This window comes from Pezoporus flaviventris, unplaced genomic scaffold, assembly GCF_033815535.1.
Source record: "Pezoporus flaviventris isolate CSIRO_AGI_PZ_B2104156 unplaced genomic scaffold, CSIRO_AGI_Pfla_v1 ptg000005l, whole genome shotgun sequence".
Lineage (NCBI taxonomy): Eukaryota > Metazoa > Chordata > Aves > Psittaciformes > Psittacidae > Pezoporus > Pezoporus flaviventris.
Window position 1 is genome coordinate 10,342,652 of NW_026892553.1, and position 24,471 is coordinate 10,367,122.

At 38.8% G+C, this 24,471-nt stretch overlaps 1 long non-coding RNA gene across 1 annotated transcript in view; it reads right to left on the reverse strand.

The window, feature by feature from the left end:
* Window positions 1-19,306: 19,306 nt before the first annotated feature.
* Window positions 19,307-24,471, reverse strand: part of LOC133265443 (uncharacterized) — a 48,937-nt gene continuing 43,772 nt past the window's right edge. Inside the window, exon 2 of the long non-coding RNA XR_009741957.1 lies at window positions 19,307-19,492. This is a non-coding gene — a long non-coding RNA (uncharacterized LOC133265443). The remainder of the gene's footprint in view (window positions 19,493-24,471) is intronic.

Consider the following 24,471-nt stretch of genomic DNA (forward strand, 5'->3'; position numbering starts at 1 on the left):
TTTTGTAACTGATTTGCCCTTTTCTAAGTTTGGAATTTGGCCATTGCTAGATGCAAAAGTTATCACTGATAACGTTAGGAATAAAGTACCTCAGTCTTCTCCCCCATGTTCAAAAAAGACTTTAATAAGGTTTAAAACCACTGAAATCATGCTTTTTCAACTATATCCATAATACTTCAAGTCCTTTTGCTGAATAAGCAACATGCTCCAATACATTGTCTATTAAAGCCAAAATGCTGGAAAAATTAACATCACAGCCTGGCTTTCCATCACCACACAAGTCATCAAGAAAGAGACAGTTTTGTAATGCTTTTTGTATAAAATGCCTTTAAAAATATTGACAGTCTTGAAATAGTCTGTTTTCAAGGATTTTATCTGATTTCTGAGCTCAATAAAAAATTCTGAACCCCTTCTCAGAATTTCACATCATTATGGAAAGCCTTTATAAAAGTACTTATTTTCAGATATATTTTCTTCTTTTATATGTAGTGAGCTGTCTGAGTATCAGTTATGGTGTCAGGCTGTGCAGTGTTGTCATTTGCTTTCATTTTCCATCTGCAAAAGATTTTGTTTGATAGTGGTTCTAAGGAAGCATTACTTTTTACACAAGTGTTGATTCTGGCCTCCTCGTTGGTTGAAGATGAGGAACAGATTCTCAGACATTGTAAGGTGTCACAGCTCCATCAACTCTTATGCTGATTTAGACAATCTGATGTAATAACTGTAATCGTATACATTTTTTCTAATCAGTAATGATCTTACATTAAAAAGAATGTGAGATTTCTATCATCAAAGCCTTAAGTTATACATTATCTTTGAGGAACAATGATTTGTATGTTTATTTTCATTCATAAGGAAATGTATAATCAATTCCTTCTACCCAGTTCATTTTAATTAGCTAAATGTCTGGATCTTTTTTAATTATGACTAAATCTTTAATTTTATGAGGTAGATATGATCTAAACACTACAGGATCTAGTTCATTGGAACATCTCTTTAATGAAACTTCTTGTTATTCAAAACTTGGACTGTGTGTCTCATTGTATGTTATTTGTACTGAGAATTCATTATTAATGAGTAGCGTATCCCCTCTCAAACATTTTATAGGAGTTTAAAGTATTTTACACACTAAATATTCTATTCTTTCTGAATTCTATCCTCAGTACAGTATTCCTTAGTTTTCAACTGTGTAGGTTCAGTAATATTTTTTATTTTTCATTTGATCTCTCTTCTACTCTGTCACCACCAAGCAAATTAAACAGAGAATTTCAAGAACAGTGCTACTTGCATCACTTGCAACTGTTAATGCATGAGATTTGTTTCCATCCATGTGGATCATACCAAAGAAACTCGACATGAGAAAGGGGTCACATTATACTTTTGAGTTCATTTGCTATATCTGTTTTGTATTGTTTCTACCCTTGCTCAACAGTTTTACAGAAAGTGATATGTGTATGATTTAAGAAGTTACACAGCTCATTAACTGCACTATAGCTGACAATCTGATTTCAAAGACTTGTTTCTTAAGTTAGCAGATTTTACACAGCTTAAGATACTTCAGGCCCCAGATGTGTGAAGGAATAAAAAAATGAGAGCACTCCTGCCTGCTCCTATTCCTGGGGCTCCCCGAGGAGCAGCAGTTATCCTTGAAAGCTTCTGTGCTAATGCAACCGCTAGTATGAGGAGGAGCCTACTCAACTGCCCCTAGGCACAGTGCAACAGAGAAGGGCTTTTAGAAACGTAGGGAGTTAAGGCAAAGGGAAGATGCTGGCAGGGATCTTCACCTTAAATTTCAGATTTCATAAACTCACAAATGCCACAACCTGAGTGGATGTTGTAGCTAATAGACACTTTTCAAAATCTATGTAAACCAAAACCCCTGGGTTTGATGCAGCTCTAACAAGGATTCACTGAAGCCAGAAGATGAAGTCACTTAAAAAGCAAATGAATTTAAATGGACTTGTGCCTGCTGAAAGAGGGGAGGCAACTGTGAAAGAGGAATTTCCAATCTGCAGCTGAATTAACCAGGAACATGAAGTTTACCAGTTCTGGGCTCTCCTGAACACGGGCGTGCTGCTGTGGTGAAGAGGCTCTTTTTTGAAGGATGAGCACCAGCAGAGTTGAGGGAAGATGGTTTTTGTGGCTGGCCACATGAGGGTTTGCTGAGATACCAGTTCAGGCACAGAAGCCTGACCTATGACTTTCTGTGAGTGTTTTTCAGGCAGACATGCATATTCTGTGATGAATGGAATCTGAAATGAAGCAGCACAGCATTGCTACTAGCAGTGGAATGCCTTCCTATAAATAGTGTACTCCAGTCAATTTTAATACCAAGAAGCAGCTTTTATCTCATGACAGCCCCTTTTCTTCTTTTGTCTTCTTCTCTAAACTGCTTCCTCAAAGAAAAGTTCAAAAGGATACACAAACACATTAACTTATTAAGTAATAATTATGGTAATGTAAACAACACAACAAATGATAAAACATGTTGAGAAATACATACATACTCATCAAAAGCTGAGATTTGTAATAACCTGCTCTGACTGTACTTTTACTGCAGTCATTCAGTGTAGTCTCACCTGTTTTACCTGTTACCTTTTTATTGCCATAAAGTGATAACCTACAATTATGCTTTGGTCTTCAGCCATACCATATTACATCACAAAGTACTGAGAAGCCATGGTGCATGAGAAGAGCCTAGTTATTCCAAATATTTACACACCTAACTTTAAATACATAAGCTTGCCTACCATCAGTATTGTGCTGACTTGAAGCTTACCTTCTGGGAAGATATCTTAACCTTTTGGCTTGACTGTGCTCTGGGCTTATGAAGTACATGCATCCAGGTGAGAAAAGAAAGTGGCAGCTTGGATGACATTTGCACATCCAGCCAGCAAGTATGGTTTGTACCGACAAAGCTGCTTGTGCCATTGGATCTCTTGTCTTGATCTGTGTGTCCTTTTAGGTGCCCTAGCTGAGAAGCACCTTTGAAATTTTAAGTAGAGATATCAACCTAAAAAATACATAAATTCATGTCTTGTCAGCTAATACCTCTTGCTTTAATGACAATAAAGCCTTCTGACACATGTGGTCATGGCAAGAAGGCTTTCTGCAGCATGAATGGAGCAGCTGCTGCTGATCAAGGAGGGAAATCAATGACTCAGCATTCATCAAAAGCTTCCTCCTGCTGGTCACCATTGCCAAGTGCTGAGTCATCGATTTTCCTCTCTGCTAGGCATAGACTGCTCTATTTTCTTTACAGCAAGCTTTAAAATGTTTCCAGTGCACTGTATGCAGCTGTCAGCTCCCATGGGAAGGTCTCAGTGGGAGCACCCCAACACATGAATTGTATTGGAGCTGGGGGATAAATCTCAGCTTAGCCCAGTGTAGTTTTTTTCAAAGTGCTGAAAGCAGCGTGCCTGAAGCTCAGCATGCCTGAATCTACAAATCACCCCATGTACCACAACCAGCATAAATGAGGTGTTCTGCTTGCCGTAAACTCACTAAATATTCTTTTCTTGTGAAGTGGCAAGTGGAACACAATATGCATGGCTCACAGATTCACAGTCACTGAAACAACTCCAACAGCATGCAGTTGTCATCAAGAAATATGTCTAGGAAAACCTCTATAGCCATGCAGTTTCAGCACAGCATGCTAGTACCCACCAGTTCTTCAGTACTCAGACAAAGAGATTGCCATACATAGTGCGCATTAGAAGTGCTGCCCTTTGATTTCTCCTTTTAAAAGGAATCATCCTTACAGCTGTTCTCTATTGTCCCTCAGTCTTGAATATCTTCTTTGTTTAAAGAGACCCTGGAAATCAAAAATAGAATTAGAAAGGGGTCTTTGTCTGCCAGTGTTAAAATCTTGTGAGTCATGTTTTCCCCAATCCTTCAGAAAATTCTGTCATAATTCAGCTCACAGCTTCAACTTCAGGAATACTGTGAAGGTGACTATAAACAATGATATTCATTTACAATTTGAAAAGCTCATTTAGGCTGAAATGTGTGATATATTCACATGCATCTCTCTTCTGTTTCATTTACAAAGAGCAACAGAATTGCAGAGTTGAACAATAAAACTTGAAAGCTTTCAGTTCATTCCATTTTCAAGATGCCAATGAAGCAAGTTCTGCAATCTCAATCCCGTTTGTACTTACTGATGTTAATCTAAGAAATAGCATGTTTACAACAATACTTACTTAAATAGAGTATTTATTTTAAAATAATATCTCACTGTAGCAAAGATTTTTCAGACCTGTAACATTGCCATTCTCTTTGGAAACAAGGGAATATGCAAATAAGTTGTTATTTATAATAGCTGCAGCTTGCCATGTTTGTAAAATAATTATATTTACCAGTTAATTGACCTTGTGTGCACAATAGGGATAAGAAAAAAGAAATGATGCATGAAAATTCAAAGTAACACTGGATTGGTTTGGAAAAGTGAATTAAATGTTAATTTTAAAAAATACTAAGCAATTAATTGCTGCTGTAACAAACATTTCTCTTTTAATGCTGGCAACTGTACTGTGTGAACATAATATATTAAGAGTCAAGGCAGACCACCTGATTGCAATGTTTGCACTGTAATAAGTGTGCTTTTGGTTTAATTTTACATTTTCATCTCAATTGTTCTTACAGGAACGCAGATGTTGTCCTATTTGTTGGTCTTGTTAAAATCTTTGTCATGTGAGTGCCAGCGAATGTAGTAACACCTAATGAATTATGTAAAGTACTGCAGTATGCTGTACTTGTATGCCCATTTCAATATACTGCAATTGTTTTCCAACACTTCCCCCACAGGTTAGTCTGGCTTCCAACAGAGGCAGAAGTGAATAACAAGCCAATCAACATGCAAAATATTGAAGCGAGTAGCTCAGCGCACAGCCATCAGCCAAATGTGAGCTTAACACGTGGTTGCAGTCCGGACAGTGACTCCTTACACTTGGCTTTCTAAGCTCTGCACGTCTGCTCCCTGTATCTTCTGAATCATCGTTCTGTTTTTTACTGATCAAAATAAGTTGTTACCCATGTCAACACTGGGTATTAATACAACAGCAGAAGCAAGGCTAGATTCTGATCATTGCAAATTACCAGCTTGCAATCAGGGGCTTGATTTTGCTTCAGTTGGAGCTTTGGAGCTGTGTCCAGAAGAACTCAGCCTGAGCCCCCAGTCCTGCTGGTAATGTGGGGACTATGGTCTGGTGATGCCAGCTGGTGCCTGCAGTGAACAGTGTGGAGGAAACCCTGTCCTAATGTGGAAAGTCTCAGTATTCTTCAGAAAGTTTGATTGTATTGTAATGTGTAATTCTCTCTCTGCCATACTTAAGTGATACATTCCTTTTACTTCAGTGGATGCCATGCTTTTGGAGGCCATTTTCCAGAGACACTTAGCTTGAGGCTGAAGATTGTCTCTAGAACAAACCCTGGTCTGTAATTTACACTGTGGTACTTGGAGGAGCTGCTCTTGGTAGCTGTTTTGTCCATTGCCTTTCCACTGAACCCACTAAGTGAGTGTCTGTATGCTGGTACCAATTAAGGAATCTCTTTTTCTTAGTGAAAAGAGCTGGCACTAGCAACTGAGCTGAGACCATTGGCTCCTTTTAGACAGGCCACTCTTCACAGATTTTAGAAGGTAGCAAATTTCAGTCACTACGAGCCTTTGGTGGATCTAACCAGTAGTTTAAAAATTAAAATCTCTGTGTTGTATTACAAGTCCCCTGAGGCATCCAGCAGGATTTTTAAGATTTGAGTTTTTTCCTCCTTTTTTAGCATTTCCAGAATTCACATTAGCTCCTTTAAGACTAGATGGATATCTGCCCATAATTTGGCTCAGTTCTCAATCAGTCAGGTATCTACAAGTTGGGAAGCACTGGTTTTTGCCAGTGTAGTTTGGTGCCTTTCTGTGAAACATCTAAAATGTTTTTACTGTATCTTTTCCAAAATGGAATATTTTACAATCCAGCTCTAGTGCCAGGACACCCTTATGAAAGGAGCTAATCTGTGCTAATGACTGTGTAAGAATAAAATGGAAAAAAAGCAACACAGGAACTTCTCTTCTCTGAATTTATGGCATTACAGTCCTTCCCATGGCAACACAGATAGTCAGATGGTTAGGTAGCAAAGTACAAGCAGGAAGAAAAGGCAAACAGTGACAGAGAGAAAAAAAAAGGCAAAGAAAGCAATGAGATTTTCTCTATAAATACAAGAACTGAATGGAAAAGGGAGAAAATACTTATAAATGATACTGTCTACTTGTAAAGAACATCCTTCAGTGTGTGCTCATTTCTATTAGACTAGCTTGTCTAAGACATATACAGAAAGCCCTTTAATATCCCATTATACTGCCTTCTAAAGCATTCAGGTCTAATACTATTACTTATAAAGAAACCAAAAGCATATTTACAGAGACTGAATGTCTATAAAGAGGAGATCAAGCAAGCCTCTTGAGAAAAGAAAGTCCCATATCAGATTATTGTGTGAAAAAAAATAGCGTGCTCATCTCAATTACAGCACCAATTGGGTTTATTTAAAAAGGAAGTAATTCTGGTTTTGTATCATAAAATCACTTTAAGCCTGTAAACATCCAATAAATTAAATTTTTAGATAAGATCCATTTTGCAAAAAGCTATTTATGAAAAGCTTCAGATAATAATTAGATAGGATTTAATAACCTAATAACTGATTAATACTAGCACACAGTAAGTACACGGAATTAGATCCTTCTGTGGAATTGCTGTTTTACTTCACGTCATTTGGCAGTTTCTTACACAAGGTAAGTTGCTCAAGCCTGTAATCCCTACAGCAGTGAAGGTATGTAGCAGAAGAATTGTGTTTGTAGACTGCTTATAGGTCGTAAGTAAAAAAATCTTCAATAATGTTTGTCAGGGTAACTGACTAGCTGAACCTAACGCAGAAGCCAAATATAATCTTGTACTGTAAGGATATTCAGATGTTATGAATATTAACATCTGAAACATAAAAGGAAGTTATGCCACTTAGCATAAACATAGGCCAATTCAATATTGTCAGTATGGTATGGAATATTAAAGCTTGTTTTAACTTTAGCACTCTACTAGACACTGTAGGTACTCTGCTTAAGTTAATATGAACCTTTTGTTTATTACAATGCACTTTGAGCCAGACCCTGGAATTAATTTCATTCCTGGTCATGCAATTTACCTCTGAATAAAAATGGATGAAATAGAGAGGTGATGGTCCAAAACTAGAAGCATTAACACAGCAAAAGTTATATCCCTTAGATCTAACATTACCACTTTACTCCTTGAATCTTTTCTAGGGAGATTTAATTTAATTTTTAAAAACTTCAGGGCAGGTTAATGAAGGTCTATTCCTGTAATGGATAGAAGGTATTTAAAATGGGTCAAACCAAAACCCTAGGCAGACCACTGCAGTACTTTGGGACTTTAAAATCCTGAACAAAGCTTCATGTGTTTTCACCACTTGGCCATTATTGCTTTTAGAACTGATGCTATCAGCAGTCACTACTGAGTGATACTGTATTCTGTCATACCTGTCTGCTGGTCACGAGCACGAGGAACATCATACTGAAAGACAGCATGCTCCAGTGGATTGACACATCTTTTACTTACTCAATTTCTATGTATATACTGGAACGTAAAACAGCATAGAAACAGGTAAAAAAGGTAGAAGAGGAAAAATACAAATAGACACTTGCAGAACTGTCTTTGAAGTAGTGTATATCTGTAAATTAGGGATCAGATCCCTCATAGTGTAACTCTCCTTAAGAAAGAAATTAGAAAATTAAAACCTGTCTAATCAACAGCAATGACCACTTCCATAGGCACTCCTCAGGTGCCATTAAAAAGTTTCCACTGGAGCTAGCTATGGTGATACAGACACAATGAGACAGATCCTAATAGCTCCAGTTGAAAAGGTGGTGTGTGCCTGTCCAACTCCACCTGAAAGGCAAACAGTCAGATGGCTATAATGGGAGTGAAAAACAAAAGAGGATTTTTAGGTTTTGAACAAAAGGGGTTTTATGTATGTATGTATGTATATGCCTGACGAAAAGTTAGCACTTACAAACCTATGTAATAGCATGCATTATATTTTTGAAAGTGTCTTATTGCCACTGCGTTGCTATTAAAATGCAAAACAAGTGCAAGCATGTCATGTTTATTAAAACACTAAAAAAATGTTCCGACAGGATTATGACTTCAGTTTCAAAAGCATAGAAATGGGCAGGGAAAAGAAGGGGGAGGAATCAGAAACCAAATTCTCAGTTTACTCTTTTGTGCCTAGTTATTGGAACATGCAGGGTGGATTATATAGTCCTTTGAGATGTCTGCAGTAATAACCTCACGTTTTAGAGTAAATGATCTCAAAGTATATTGCAAATTTAACAGTTTGATACCAGACTTAAGCACAAGATGACTACAGCTGTATCTGAGATTTTCAAGGGAAAAGGTTTACAGCAAGGGAAGAATACACTCCTTTTCCCCCTGAGATACTGCAAGGGAACCATAGATGTGCAGAATGTAATTATACAGACTGAAATTAGGCCAGTTCACTATAGCTAATTCCTTGACTTTTACAAAAAGTACCACAGGATCTTTACTGCCGCAGAAGATTAGGTTGTCAGCTTTAGGGATCATCTGCAAGTTGGCAGCTCTAGTAGTTTACCCAACAGTGTGTCCAGTTTTCAGAGCACAGGGATAAATCCTAGCAGGGCAACATGCAGCATTTCTCCTCAATTCTTCATGACCCCATGTTCCACGTCAGTGGGTGATCCAGTGCCTTCTCATTCTTGCTTTCAGCTTAAAGTTTCCGTTTATTAAATCAGCCCTTCCATCATCATCATTTATGTCCTGGTTATATATTATTTCTATCATAATACTTATTCCCGGGATTTAAATAACTATGGCACCAAATACCTTGTGCAATCTGAGCAAAGTGACTTAAGCTATCAAAATAGCTTTATCTAAAACATACTTACCAACAAATGAAAGGAAAAAATCATTTGTGTTCTTTTTGTTCTGTTTTGTTTAATAAGAGTTATTCAGGAATAGAGCTATTTGACACCGAGTTCATTCTGGCAATAGTCAGATGCAGCCCCAGCAGATGGAGGAAGTTGCTATGACTTCAAAATGAACACTCTCTGCAAGTCATGAAAATGTTCTTCACGGTCCAGTTACTTGCATATCTTCAAATTTTGGATGATATCTAGGATATTTGCTAAGACTTGAGAAGAGTGGGCTTGTTTAACTTTTGGCTCTGTCTAAATCGAAGCATTAATTTTGTTCTGTTGCTAACATAACTTTTGGGTAACAGACTTCACTGTTCAGCTGTTTCTTGCACAAATCTTCAGCCAGTCAGTTGCAGCCAGTCAGATGCAGCCAGTCCAGCATCGTATCTAGGTTTTTAATTTGAAAAACAGTATTGCTACCATTTCCTTGCTTCAGAGCTGTTAGGTGTTGTGCAACTTCCCAAAATTGCTCTGAGATCATGAGATAAAAATAGACCATTGGGAATCCAACATAGATTTAAGCCGGCAAGCACACATAATTCTTGCACTCCGAACATTTCACTGCAGATGCACTTTTTGAGAGAATGTGTAAAAAAAAAAAGATGTTTTCAAACTAAAGCTAGGCTTGTGCTTGGAAGCTCATCTTCAAAAAGCAAAAGTCTGCTTTGTTGGTGGAGTATACTAGAAAAGAATGGACATAGGGGAAAAATGAGTGATGTCCAAGAGGAGCTCCAGGTGTTTCAACAGGCTTTCTCCTTCAAATCCCCACTTTGCAACAGCTCTAGGAGAGCTGAGAGAGGGATGGTTCTGCTTGTTGCAAGCAGTGGTAGAGGGCATTTAACTTGTGTTTCAGAAAACATAAGTTAAAGGCCCCTGTGGAGCAGAGGTGAAGGTCCTGATGCACATCTCCCTGTCCTATCTGAAGATATTGTCCCGAATCCTCCTGAAAAAGTAAAATGGGAAGCACTGACATTTATATTCTTTGATCCCACACGACATCCTTGTCTCTAAATTGGAGTGACATCAATTTGATGGATGGACCACTCGGTGGATAAAGAACTGGCTGGATGGCCGCACACAAAGAGTTGTGGTCAATGGCTCAATGTCTGGCTGGAGACCAGTAACGAGTGGTGTCCCTCAGGGATCGGTGTTGGGACCAGTCTTGTTCAACATCTTTGTCGCTACATGGACAGTGGGATTGATGCACCCTCAGCAAGTTTGCTGATGACACCAAGCTGTGTGGTTCGGTTGATGAGAAAATGAACATGGGCAGGCAGTGTGGGCTTGCAGTCCAGAAGTCCTGGGCTGCACCAAAAGGAGAGTGACCAGCAGGTTGAAGGAGGTGATCCTGCCCCTCTACTCTGCTCTTCTGAGACCTCACCTGGAGTATTGTGTGCAGTTCTGGTGTCCTCAACATAAAAAGGACATGGAACTGTTGGAACAAGTCCAGAGGAGGCCACGAGGATGATCAGGGGACTGGAGCACCTCCCGTATGAAGACAGGCTGAGGAAGTTGGGTCTGTTCAGCCTGGAGAAGAGAAGGCTGCATGGAGACCTCATAGCAGCCTTCCAGTATCTGAAGGGGGCCTATAGGGATGCTGAGGAGGGACTCTTCATTAGGGACTGCAGTGACAGGACAAGGGGTAGTAGGTTAAAACTTAAACAGGGGAAGTTTAGATTGGATATAAGGAGGAAATTCTTCCCTGTTCGGGTGGTGAGGCACTGGAATGGGTTGCCCAGGGAGGTTGTGAATGCTCCATCCCTGGCAGTGTTCAAGACCAGGTTGGACGAGGCCTTGGGTGATATGATTTAGCATAAGGTGTCCATGCCCACGGCAGGGGGGTTGGAACTAGATGATCTTTGGGTCCTTTCCAACCCTAGTTATTCTGTGATTCTGTGATATAATGTGTAATGACCCAAGTCTGTCGCCTGAGCTATGGCAAGCCCTTGCTTACAGTAGATGTGGAAAATGGGAATGAGAGGCAATTGCTGTTTAGACATACTTTAGAATTACATTAAAGTTTTGTTTCATTTTGGTTTCAGAATGCGTTATTACATGTCAAGTTTTGATGAATATATATTCAAGACCGGAATATTTCATTCATACCTTCAGTATTTTAGGTACAAATTTCAAATGGATCATCAGAAATTACTTTCCTAAAGCTGTCAGTTTGTGGGCTTTGGGCTTTGGACAATGTGATCCTTAATCCATTTGAACCCACTCTTTCTTTGCCTTGTACATTTGCTGTTTGCTTTTCTGCATTGTGCAATGTATCCTTTATGAAATTATACACTTTTACCTTGATGTCCTGTCTGAAGGTGGTTCACAGCATGTAGCAAGTTGAAAAGGTGAACTCTTGTGGGAAGCACACAGGCATTTTTATTGCCTGTCATTTAATCTTGCCTTGGAAATATGGGAACACTGGCTAAACACAGTGCAGCTGCCACACTGGCTCTCAACATTGAAATGGCACTAGTAGCCTATTTAAGACTATATACAATAACAAATCTGGTTGGTTTTTTTTTAACACATGTGTTTAACTGTTTTTCAAAAGGTCAGTAATTCATTCTTGCATTTCCTGTTAAAAAGTTGTATTATCATAACTTAATCCGGGCTGCGCCCAACTCCCTTCTCTGAGTGGTCTGGTTAGAGAAAGATGTTTTCAAACTCGTAAGGGTGTTCACAGTGGACACTTGCTAATGCTGCCTTCTCTTTGCTGAAGGAGTTCCTGCGTTTGTGTAATAATGTAAGGCCAGATGTGGAAACACTCTTTTCCTTGGATCTCTGGAAGTAGGCTAGCAGCATTCAATCGTTATTACATTAAGATGATTCAAGGCTGAGAATACTGATGCCACCCTTCCCCCACTGCTCTCTGTAGACACACAGACACATGCACACAGGCGTGCACACAGAGTTTTATCTCTGCCTTACTAATGTCATTGTGCAATATTCCATTTTCCTCTCTCTTCTTGTCCCCAGGGTCTGTAACAAACCCCTGCTGGACCTTTTATCCACCCACTAAGTCCAGATTAATTTATTATACTCCATCTAGTTTTTGAACTGTTCCTTCTAAATGTGTGATGGGGCTTAGGGCTGTGCAAAGGGGATTCAAGGATAAGGGGAGAAAACATCCTCAGGCTCTAGCTTACAGTGAAAGGTTGTGTTACAGTATGAACACCTCTACTATTATTATGCATAGCCATGGAAGATGGTGCAGGAGGAATGACTGATTAGAGCTCATATTTAGCTAAATTAACATCTCAAGTCCATTTTTTTAATATAAATCTGAGTTCATAATAATGTAAAAGCAAATATTTGCCTTTAATATCTCTGATTTATGCATAGAATACAGTGTACTCTTCATTGCCTTCTTAATTATTATTATTTTTTTTAAACAGCTTCCAGGCAGAAAGTCAAAGCCTGCTGTGTTTTATATTATACTCTGCAGCTCATTCTCTTGTTTTTTGGTGGTTTGTTTTTTTTTTTTAATGAAACATCTAATTAATCCATGTAATCTGAACACTTTCTGTTTAAAATCAATGTGCTAATGAAAAGAACTAGGTGAAAATGTGGCTAATTTGTTGTACCTATGAAAGTAATAGCTAGGTAAAAAATAGAGTGAGATAAAAACTTGAATACTTTATGCTTAGTATCTAAAAGGTGAATCAGACCAAATAATAAATGTGACTAAAAGTGGAAGATGTCTGGAAAAAGATCTTTAATGAAGGGGAAATTATGCTCCTGGTTTTGCCTCTTATTTTTGCTCATTGCATTACATGAGCTGGGCCTGATGATCTTGCATTTGTACCAATAAAAGTGCTGTTTCTCTTCCAATTCTCCATGTGAGCTTTTTACAGGATCCTGATAAAAAAGCTTGAAAGATTGTTGCAGCTCAGGGCTCTTTATCTTGGGCTGAACACAATAAATGACTAGTTATGTTAGAAGTTTCTTTTTCTTTATCTCTGTCCGACTCAGCATCTTCCTCTGCAGAGAGCACAAACAAGAGGAACTGGAACCAATCGTATATTTAGAATCGAAGTGTGTAACTTCAGGTGGCAAAGGCTGCAGTAGAGGAGAGGAATCAGAGAAATGTGCTTTTTGATGAATTATCACCAGCACCCTTTTTAATGGAATGTTTGTCAGCCTTGTCCATGAAATATCAGCAGCTCTTTAACATCTCTAAAATTATGACCTAGACAATTTCCAGTAATGATGAAGTTGAAAATTGATGTAGGAAATACTACCATAGTACAAGTAAAAAGATGCCTCTAAACAGTAATGTACAAAACCTCACAAGGGAAAGCTTACTTGCCTATGAAGCTTTCCCAGTAGAAACATTATAAATCATACATAAGTCAGAGTGTGAATGAGAAAAAGAAAAATAACTATCAAGACATAGTTCAAAATTGCTTAACGTCTCCATGGTTTGGCACAGACAAATGCAAATAAGGCATGTTTGTTCAGCATGGTCAGCAGAAACATGGCATCTAGCTCTGTGGGTAGAAGCTTACAAGTCCTATGTTTTTGAAGAGTGCATTGGATCCATCTCTCTGCTCTCTTTCGCATCTGCACCAAAATCAGCCGTAACACATCACTGTTAAGTGGCTGTGTAGCAGATGGAGAGTCAGACCCATTTTGTTGTAGGAAATGTCACCTTTGAGGCAGTGTGACTTCTGCAGCATGGTTTTACTTGGTTTACCTTACGCAGGTTTACCTGGTTTACTGTACCTGGTTTTGCAGTTGAGCCCACCAACAGGAAAAAGGATGTGTGGCTTCCCCTCTGGCATAGAGTTGGTCATTCACATTTAGAGCCCAGCATGCAATCTCAGCCCTGTTGTACCAGTGGCAAAATTCCAAATGACTTAGATAGGAGCAGCAGCCCTTTGATCCCCTGTTTTGCTACCTACAAGAAATCATTTGCTCTTGGCAGCGACTCTTTACACTGTAAATACAAATGGGCACATCTTAAAATATCCAGGAGTCTCAATGCTACCAGATTAGTCAGATTCTTTTCTAGATCTAATTTGGAATTAGGATAAGGAATATAATGAATATAATAATTGATACCATACTATGGCTTCATTCCTATCTACTCCCAGGATCCCTTTGTTTTCATATTGTACAGAACGGTCACAAGAAGATTGTCTCCATCCTTCTTCCAGAGTTTTACAAATTATATGCTGGATGAGATACAGCTGGTGGCAAAACAAGGACATGAGTGGCCTGGGAAAATCAAATAACAATAAAATAAATGATGTTTAGCAGAGAAGCATGGGATGCAATTTCTCCACAAAATCACTCTGCTGGATGAGAAGCTGTTAGAGACACAAAGCTTCTCCTGTGTAGGTACAGATGGGACCTTGAACATGGCTGGAACATGGACAGCAATGCAGATAGCAACGGAGGCTGTGCCAGTTTTCCAAGAAATTCATCCGTATTTATACTGCAGTGTTTTGTAATTAATGCTCAACTCAAAAAACATCCACCAGATCATAAAGGCAGCTAGTTGTGAACACCGCAGATGCCCAGATTAGTTTCTGTCACAGCTGAACCCAGAATGCAACGTTCAACTTAGAAGCTTTCTAAAAGGTAACAAAGAAAAGGAAGATTTGCCACCTAGCTTAATTTTTAAATTGCCACCCAATCTTGCACTTGTATGGCAGAAACCTCATAAAAGTAGCTACAGAAATCTTTTCTGTAGATACATCTTTATTTCAATGTCACTGTATCTCATCACTGGCTATTAGTTGCCTTCATCTGCAACATATTTCATGGCAAAAATCCATTAAATCAACTATTATATACTACACCTCAGCAGTCCTGTCCATGTCTAATTTTGGAATGCTTTAGCAATCAGTATCCATTTAAAATAAGTATCATTTTAATACATATTTATATACCTATCCATGGGAAAAAAATAGGTATAAAAAGTCCCAATAGCACACTATGTTTTTACAACAGCAGTGTCACCTTGTTTGTAAAAATGTGTTTACATGTGGATTTGCATCATGTGTGCAGATTAGCAGAGTTTATGAGCACATGGGCCTTTCATATTTTGATACTTTCCAAGCATTTCCTCTTCTAATTCTTTTTAAAATTAGGCTTTTCCTTTACCTTATATGTGCTATATTTAGTAGATGTTAATTACTACATTATATTGTCTTTGTAATGACATCGAGCTTTAAAAGATGAATTAAACCCAGCCATTCCTAAAGCGATGTGTAACATGCACAATATTAATGTTGGTTTGGGGCAGGCAGTTCATTTTTTGTCCATCTGGCTGAAGGCAGGTGTCATTTTGCTAGGGAATTAAGATTGGGAGGGAAGATATAAAATACGGGAGGCTGACCTAAAATAGTGAGTTGGTAAGATCTGAGTCACCTGCCAAGGTGGCTCCACATGGAGCCTCCCAAAAAGACTGCAGATGACATCAGAATTGTCATTGAAAAGGTTCATGTTTTAATTTACACAAGGACAAAAGGGTGAGTACTGGGCTATTTACAAATTCAGCTGTGCCCTATTTCAGTTGGAGACAAAGTCACGTTGCATAAAGATAATGCTGAATGCCTGATTCAGGTAATTTCTGACAGTTTCTATTTCTCTTCTCAGCTTGCTTTGGTTTAAAGCAAATGACTTATGGGTGGTTTGGGTTGTGTGCTCTCTAAGCATATCGCTTGACCAAGTATGACAAAAGCTGATAATTCTCCTACTATGAATGTATACCCTCTTTTTATATGAAGAGCAGGATAGCAGAGCTTCCTGATCTTTAAAGCCCTGGAAGAGCAGCTGGACAAGGCTATAAAATGGCACAGGTGCTGGGAAAAACCTAAGGTCATAGTCCCAGGTGGTAGGTTAAATAGGTTTTCTGCCCACACAGGTGAATGGGTTATGTAGTGAGAGCTCCTGCAGAAGAACAGGTATGGAAAGGCCTTGTGGCCAGAGATTTTTGGGTTGCTGTAAAGAACTGAGTATTGCTGTCTAGCTTGCCGAAGATAGGTGGTGCTGGCTGTTGTGTCCTGTTCTTGGACTGAAAATAATAACTTATTTTAGAGGTTTTTCACACCAGAACGCTGGTAGCTGTCACCCTGCATGATCAGTTTATGTGTCATGCTGTCTGCTCCTGAAGTGCAAGGTAAAAGTGTTCTTGTTGATGTTAAGCTGATGTTACTCTATCTTTGGGAAGCTTTGTCATCCTTAATCTGCAAAGGTAAAAACTGAGCTGTTTTCTTAAATCTTTGCTGGCATAGGAAATGTCTTTGGAGCTTTTCCACTGCAAAAATGGAGAAAACCCTTACAGACATTCACCATAGCCTATTGCCCCTACATGCAGTGCTTCAGGGGCTCCCTGTGTGGTGATTTGTCTCTCATTTTCTTCGGAAAAACAAGAAATAAGGGAAATCCTAAAGCATACTGAGCTTCCTTGATTTCAGGTGGAAATGCACATGTGAAATTTCTTGTCCAAGAGGACTTGGAAGGTGCAGTTTTGGAGAAAGTATAACCTGTTTTCTGACTTCACTGGGGGAAAAAAAAGTGTTTCTTTTAAACTTGCATATTGACCTTCACTTACTTTTATATTAACTTCTGCTGATGTTGATTTGGGTCTCTGCATGCTAGTAGTACTTTTGATAGCAGTATGAGTCCTTTGAAGCCAAGCACTGGTAACAAAAAATAACATTCCTGACAAAGTAGTAAAGTTAAACTGTTGAACAATGGGTTTAGTATTTTTAGCCCGTTAAAATGTGACTGCCATATCTTTTCTGTAATACTCCCTATAAAGGTTCAGTCTCCCCTTGAGTGGGGAAACCAGATTAATAGAGGAAGGACTTCAGGAGACCTCTTTAATAAAAGTCATGAAATAAGGAGGATGCTACTGTAGGTAAGGATTATTCTTGGTTTTTCTCCCAGTCGATGCAGATGAGTTCATGTGTCAATGCTTTCATTTTACAAATTCAAACTCAAGTAATTCTGTTTCTTCAAGTTTAAAAGAAAGTGTTATTCTGCTCTTGTTAATGACTGAGGCTCAGTATTCTGCTGAGTCCATGAATTTATTTATGGCTTTGACCTGCTTTCAGCACCAGCTCACTCAGAGTCAGACTGATGATTTAATACAGATTATACCTTTTTATTTTAGGTAACAATCTGAATTTGTTTAATAATACAGTGAGAAGTAGATATATTTGAAGCCTTCCACAAATATTCACTAAATGTTTGCTATATGTGGGGGTAGAAAAAAGCCACGCAGATGAGCACTAAAGTTGTAGTGCACAACCCCGAATGAAGAGTAAGCTAAAAGATTTTAGTAGACAAATCTGTGCATCTGCTTGGAAGGAAGAATCTTCAAGCAGTCATCCAGTCCTACTAATGATCCTAATAAAATAAATACTCTCAAGAAGTTTTATGTAAAGAAGAGTAGGAAAGTGATCAGAATCACACAAACCAAAACTTCTTGGAGTTTATGTCCAGGACTAACTGGACAGATGTTTTCAGGGAGGATTGCTGAGGTGATGCTAGGGATAAACACAGCTCCCGCAGCTATTTCTGACTAACAGGAAATAGCCAAAGCCATACCAGTTCTGTGCTTTGTTCTTCTGCAATGTGTCACCTTTACTGAGGATAAAAATGAGTCAGATACTGAATGTCACTGCTGAAAATACTTTTGTTTCTGTTAAAACAGAAAGACGAGTTTGTAGAAAACATAAAAATATATTAATATACACAAGTACTATCTTTTACCATGTTTGAAGCTCTATTCTCAGAAGCCTGCTTCAAGTGTACCTAATGCAAAATGTTGCAGAATAATCCTGTAAGGCATAGTTGTTTACTAATAATGGATACTGTAAGCAAAGCTGTTTGAAGTGCTGCTTTACAGTCATCTGCTGAACTGAAAAATCCTTTACAAGTAGTCTTTTTACATTTCAAGGTAACTGTTAAATTATCTAGGCTTTGTAGCCCACACTCCAAACTCTACTTTACACTGGTACAGGGAATGCTTATTTTAAGCCCATCCGGTAAAATACATATTGTAAATGATAATTTACAGTTCAGTGTTTTCTCTAAGCTGAAGATCCCAAAGTGCTCCTCAGATGGAGGTGTTAGCTTAAGAGTAGTCCTATGAGCAGAATTATTCCCATTTTACATACAGAGAAAATGAGCGATGAAAAGTGATGGTTTGTTGAAGGTTGCACACAGGTGCTGGCAGTAAGAACAGAACCTGCACTTCTTGCCTCCCACTTCTGTGCTTTAGCTATAAAGCCACTACTAGGCTTTCCACATCATCCTGTGATTGAGTAACTTTCATTAGATCAGGGGAGATTCAGGAATTCTGAGCTAATTAATGCTCTGGCACTTTTCAGACCCTCAGTTGTTCTTTATATCTGATGGTTCCATAGAGTTCAATGACTTGCAGTGATGTGTCTCTGAAGAGACAACAAAGAAAGGCAAATAAAGGATGGGGATTCACTAACCTTGTCTGACAAAGGTAAGGGCCATGCTCAGAAACATTTGCTTAGGTTTTATAGGCTCCTTACCCTTTTTAAGCAGGGTGTGAAAGCTTCTAAGAGGGACCCTGTCATGTCAAAATTTGATAATTTTAAAGCTCTTTCTTATCACCATCATCTGCACTCCTCTTCAACTGATGACAGAAATCATCTGAATTCTCTTTTAAAACTATGTCTTTTCAATGAGAGCAGGTAATTTTTTCAGTCCCATTAACAGCACATGGCCTGTCAGTAATGTTTGGTCATGAAGTGGCAGCACATTGCAAGCAACAGGGAGGACTAAAGAACATTCATCATTAAATAGTAATGTCATCTGAATTCTCACTATTACTCTTGGTCTCTCTCCATATGGCAAGGGTTTGTGTTCTATTTACATTTTACTTTGGTATTTTGATATGTTCCAACAACTCAGAAGTGGGTCATCAGTGATGAATATGTATGTACCTGACACTGGTAACTTACTGTGTTAGAAACAAAATGTACAAAATGCAAGCTTTTTCTAAACCTACTTTTTATTTGACAACTTGTGCAGAATAGGAAGGCAGTTGTTAAAATATATTTTCTGAATCTAGGCTTCTAAATATGACTTAAATACTATAAATATATATACACCACTGCAGGAACTGAATGCTTTGAATGGTTAAGAAAAGAATTTACAGTTTGCTCTTTAAAAATCCAAACAAATCAGTGTGAGGAACACAGGGATGAAGTAACTTTACAGTGTTAATAGTGCTTAATATATAAAGTATTAAACACTGCTGTAGCACTCATAAAACAACACGGCTAATGCTTAAACTTGTTTGACATTGGAGCCTTTTTACTACTTATATTCCAGCATATTTACAAACTGAGAAGAGGCTTGTTGAATCTTGTTCCGCGATAGACTTCTGAAGTATTCAGGCTGGTAGTTTTCAATTACTTCATCTTGGCTGGGATTCAAAGCAGGCCAGCATAAGAGGAGGAAGGCATTCAGCTTGACCAGCTGAAACACAGGAGGATAACACACTCTTAAAGGGGAAGAGCCCAAAGACCTGGCTCTTCCTGACATACATCATTAACTATTAATAGAGATTCATTATTTTGTGGATTTGTCACAATTGGCTCTTAGGATAGGGTGTCTACATGCTTTACTAATTATCCCTGACTTGCTTGGAGGCACATTTGTAAATGCCAATCATGTATTGCCAATTTACATACATGGAGGAGAGGGCTGGGGGGAAAGATTCAGGGGTATAAAACTGTGTTGGAGTTAATGCATTAATGTTTCCCTCAAGATCACCCAGTGCCATGACTTGACGTGTTTGTCCTAAGTAAACCTAACCTCTTGCATCCTTCTCAAGTGGCAGGAAAGCTGAACAATTTCCTTGAGGTTACTTGAATTCCTTGGAATAATGTCAGTCATTGTATTAAATGTTAGGATGTTTTTAAAGAATGAAATGATGTATCTATGATCAAGTCCTGATTTACTTATTTTATATCAAATGTCAGTGTTTTCTTCTTGCATAACCCACTTTACAGTGTGTCAGGAAGCATTTTCCTAACAATCCATAAGGGAACAGAAATCTCTTGTTTGGATACATATGAGTTTATTATACTCCTTGCCTTGAGATTTGAAATGATGTGTTTTCATATGGTGAGAGGGTGGGCAAAGCTCAGTGTAGGTGTCAGGGTAATACCATTAGCCACTCATCGCTAATCCAAGATGTCATGCCTGACTGTACTGTGCCATCATGACTGAGGTGTCTGTGCTTTGTCATCATTAAGTGGGTGGCTGCTGTGGCAAGATGCCTCTGTTCAATGAATTGACTGTAAAGTGAATGTTAGACTTCTGCAGGGGAGGTTTCATGCTGACTCCTATGAATTCCCACCCCCCCAAAATTTTCTTCCTCTGCTCCTCTGACATGCTGCAACAGCTTTATGATAATCAAATGCCTTAACTGTAAGACTAATACTTTACTGAAAACACATAGGCTTTATTCGGTGCTCAGCTCCTAGAGATCACGTTTTTTGGCAATTCTCTCTTTCTTTACTACATCTTACCAAGCAATCTTTAATATTAAAACACATGCCACATGGTGAGGAAGGCAAGTGTCAGCTTCCCAAGTTGTTTGAGAGCTTCACAGTTCTTCAATATTTCCTTTATACAGGTCTGGATTCTTTGATCAACTTAGGCAAAATAGCCCTAACAGTAACAAGCTCTTCCTGCAGGACAGAGTTCTCCAGCCATACTTGCATCCAGGGGTGCCCCTTTCTCAGAGGCAGCTAAAGGAAAGACTGCTATAAACAATGTTCTGTGGCTTGAGGCTCCTGAGGATCTTGCCTTCAGTCCTTGCAGCTATTATTTGCATGATATGGCTTCAAAATATCAACCATTAATCTCCTTGCAACTGCTTATCTCAAATGTGCTGCAACCTGGAAGTGATTTCAGTTTGGCTGGAAAAAGTTTTCTGTCTGTATCCTCTTTCTGAGGGTGAAGTGAACAGGATGCTTTGTGAGCATAGTTACTGTAACAGGGCTGCTATTAAAGACTTGCCCATACAAGCATGCCTTCAACTAAGGAAGTGGATTCATATTACTCTTTCAGAGCAGCTCCTATGTTAATCTAGGCAGAGGAGGGTACAGCAGAGCATGCCCACCTGCTCTATTGAGGAAGTGGTACTTGGCCTCATGTGCCAGATGCAGAAGAAGCTGCGTCTTGCTGTGTAGGTCCATGTCATGTGTTATGAGCATGTTTGTAGGCACACGGGTGTTGCAGAGGAGGACTGCACTTTGGCGAGATTTTGTAGTCCTGATAAGAAGTAGAATAAGCATGTAAAATGCTGCTGTTGAAGAGCTTCCCAAGGAACTTCATAGCATTTCTGTGGTGTGTGATTGTTTTAGATGTAGCTTGGTATTGATCAAGAGGAAGTCGCTCTTCCTCTTGCACATAAACCTCTGAGAAGAGGAAATCTCTTTCTAGGATAAGCACCAGCAGTGGGCAGCTTTGCACACTGTTCAGTTGGGCTCCTATTTGCGAGACCAAGTTTTGTTTGCACTTAAAATTGCTCAGCTCACTCAGATTGCCTACAAATAAATGAGGGTTTATTTTAGCTGTGATTTCTAAGTATCTGCTGTAATACTGCCTGGGGGTTATTTACCTCATTTGTTCAGAAGTGGCTTCTTCTGAAAAAGAGGCGGAGGTGAAGAGGTATGGCTTCCTGCGTAGTAGCAAATGCACGCCACGTGTGCATGACAATATAGGTCTCTGAGGTTTAGTGAATCTGGAATAACGCCATTTGTTTCACACTAATTGAAGCATGTGTCTACAAGTGTGCTGTGCAAAACATAGGATAAATTAAGTTCATAAAATCAGGGTACTGCATAACCTATCTCATTATTAGACAGGCAGTCACTTGCTCAGCACCTGAAAATATGTTCTGTGAAAAAAAAGAAGTTGCTCTTTTCTGTGCATATGTGTATACATACTGAGCTAATAGGATTTATTTCTGCTAAGCCAGTCTGAGACAACACATAGTCTTTTACAGCTTTTCAAAATCTTTCCTGTCTGTCCCTTGTGCTCGTGAAAGATAGCACATACTTTTCAGTTCTTTTTAAGTTGTGAGTCCAAAGTAACAACTGTGAGACTTAAAGCTGCTTCTGTATGAGACCAAGACATCTTGAAGAATAAGTGTTGTATATTAAGCATGATTAAACATAATGTGCTCATACACTGGACTCTCCATGAGAAGGTTTACATATTGTGTAGTTTGAAGAGACAGCTGCTGAGATGAGGCTAAATCTGGTCACAATTTGAAGCAACCTGAATGCCCCTGGAAAGAATGGGGGTGTCTCTGTAGCTGGCAGAGACATTCAATGCAGTATGTAGGTTAGTGTAACGTGCTTGCTAGTATAACTTATTATATTGCATTTATTGCTATGGTGTACATGAGATTTCATAGTAAATGTTTTCAAGAAAGGGAATTAATGCATCTTTGTTATCTGAAGTTTGGTTTCCCCAGTCAAGACAGATGGATCTGTGCTGTTGACTTTGGGATAAGGCACTTACAGGCACTTCTGTTGGTTTTGAATCGAAAATATTTTTTTCAATAAGTCCTTTATTTTCATTGCCATGTCTACAGTACAGCGGAGATGTATTGAGCTATGCAGTGAGCAGGAAAAAAAGATGAGGAACTTAGTTATATTCTAGAGATATCAAACCACTGAGAGAGAAAACACTTTTGCTGTACGCCTGATTTCTGCAAACCACTGAGGCATCCATGCATAGGCTTGAAAACAAACAAAAAATTGAGAGGAAAAAAAGGGGGGGGGGGAACCAGCCCCAGACACATTTTCTCTCTATCTGTACGCTTCAGTGCATAACAAGTAGTCTGTGCTTTTTAGGCATGATTCACAAGGCAGATTCATGTGCAAGTGACTCTAGGTACAGCACTGGGGGTGGATTTGGATCATGTAAGGCTAGTGCAGAATGTGGGAAAACATCTTCCCCCCTCAGTCCCCAGTAAACAATGTCAAATCGAAAGGTTTACATTGCAGTTTGATTGTTAACACACTAAGAGATGTGGGTCAAACTAAAGGTCAGTTCAATCTTATATTCTTTCTGCAATAGCAGTTAGTGTCTGGTACTTAAGGAAAGATGGTAAAAATGAGGATAAATTGAGATACACCTGCAAACACTAGCTTGGAGTAGAGGCAGTATTTGAACCATCGTGGTCAGAGCAGCCAGTGGAGTTACTCTGTGTTTGAACCTATTTACACATTACAGTAGTCTGTGATAGTGAGGTTCCACAATTTAGTTGTGTACTGAGTGAAAAAGTATTTCTTTGTTCCTTGTTTTAAGCTTCCTACCTAATGGGTACCCTAGCAAAATTATTGGGATGTGAGGGGAAAAATTACTCATAGGCAGTTTCTCTGTTTTATAACCCTCCAGCTTATCCACACCTTGTTAAAACTTTTCCAGTCTGAAAAAATCCTAATTCTCTCTATGTAAGAAAGTTATTCTATACCTTTAAGCAGCATTGTTACCATTTTTGTTGCCTTTTCTGTACTTTAGAAAACCAAAATGAAACAAAAGACCCCAAAAAAACCAGCCCAAAACTAAAAGCAGCCCATAAAAATAAAAGGAATGATTTGAATCACCTGGAAGAATAGTTCATTAGAACTTCAACTCAAAGCAGAAGCTAGCCCAACTCCACTGCTGAAAGGTGACAAAAGTTTAAGCATGAGAAAATAGGTGCTGTCAGGTGCTTGCTTTCAAATCCTAAATGATGGATCAAAAGTGTTAAAGATATTGTAGATATTTCTCTTGGCTAATAGAAAATAAAACTTATATGTTGGTGAAACTCCGAATGGAAGTTGTTATCAACCTGCTGTATGAACTTTTTACTGTTTTGCTCTCATGCATTTATATTTATTTGAGTGGATTGATTGCAGAAGCTGATAAACGATCTGCTGTCAGTTGTAGTCCATTGTGTTTGTCATCAGTGCAAGTTCATTGTAGTCAGTGATGAAATTTCACCTGCTGTGTGAGAGAAAATAAAATGCACAGTTGTGGTTGTAATTAGGGTTGAAAATCAATAGTAAAAGATGTTTTAAAAATGAGAAAGACAGTAAAAGAGAAAATGAGGAGAAAACTGTGAAAACAGAATTAACTGTGGATGGATAAGATGAGTGAATGCAGAGATGCATTGGAGGAAACGGAACATTAATCTGAGGTGGAAAACCTACAACCACTTTTTGCAAGAGGCTTCATTTTGAGTGTAAGAAAGCATGTCTTTTCTAGTAAAAATCTCTCTTCCCGTGATGGTATATGCATGTGTGTGAACAGAAAATGGAGCTGCTAATGGTGCCTTAAGATCCTCACATGAGTTTTTTTCTGTTTCACTCCCTTGGTGGCCACCATCCTCGAAAATTAAGGACTTTGGATGAAACTCACTTTAGAATTCAGGAGGGGATGTCCCTGAA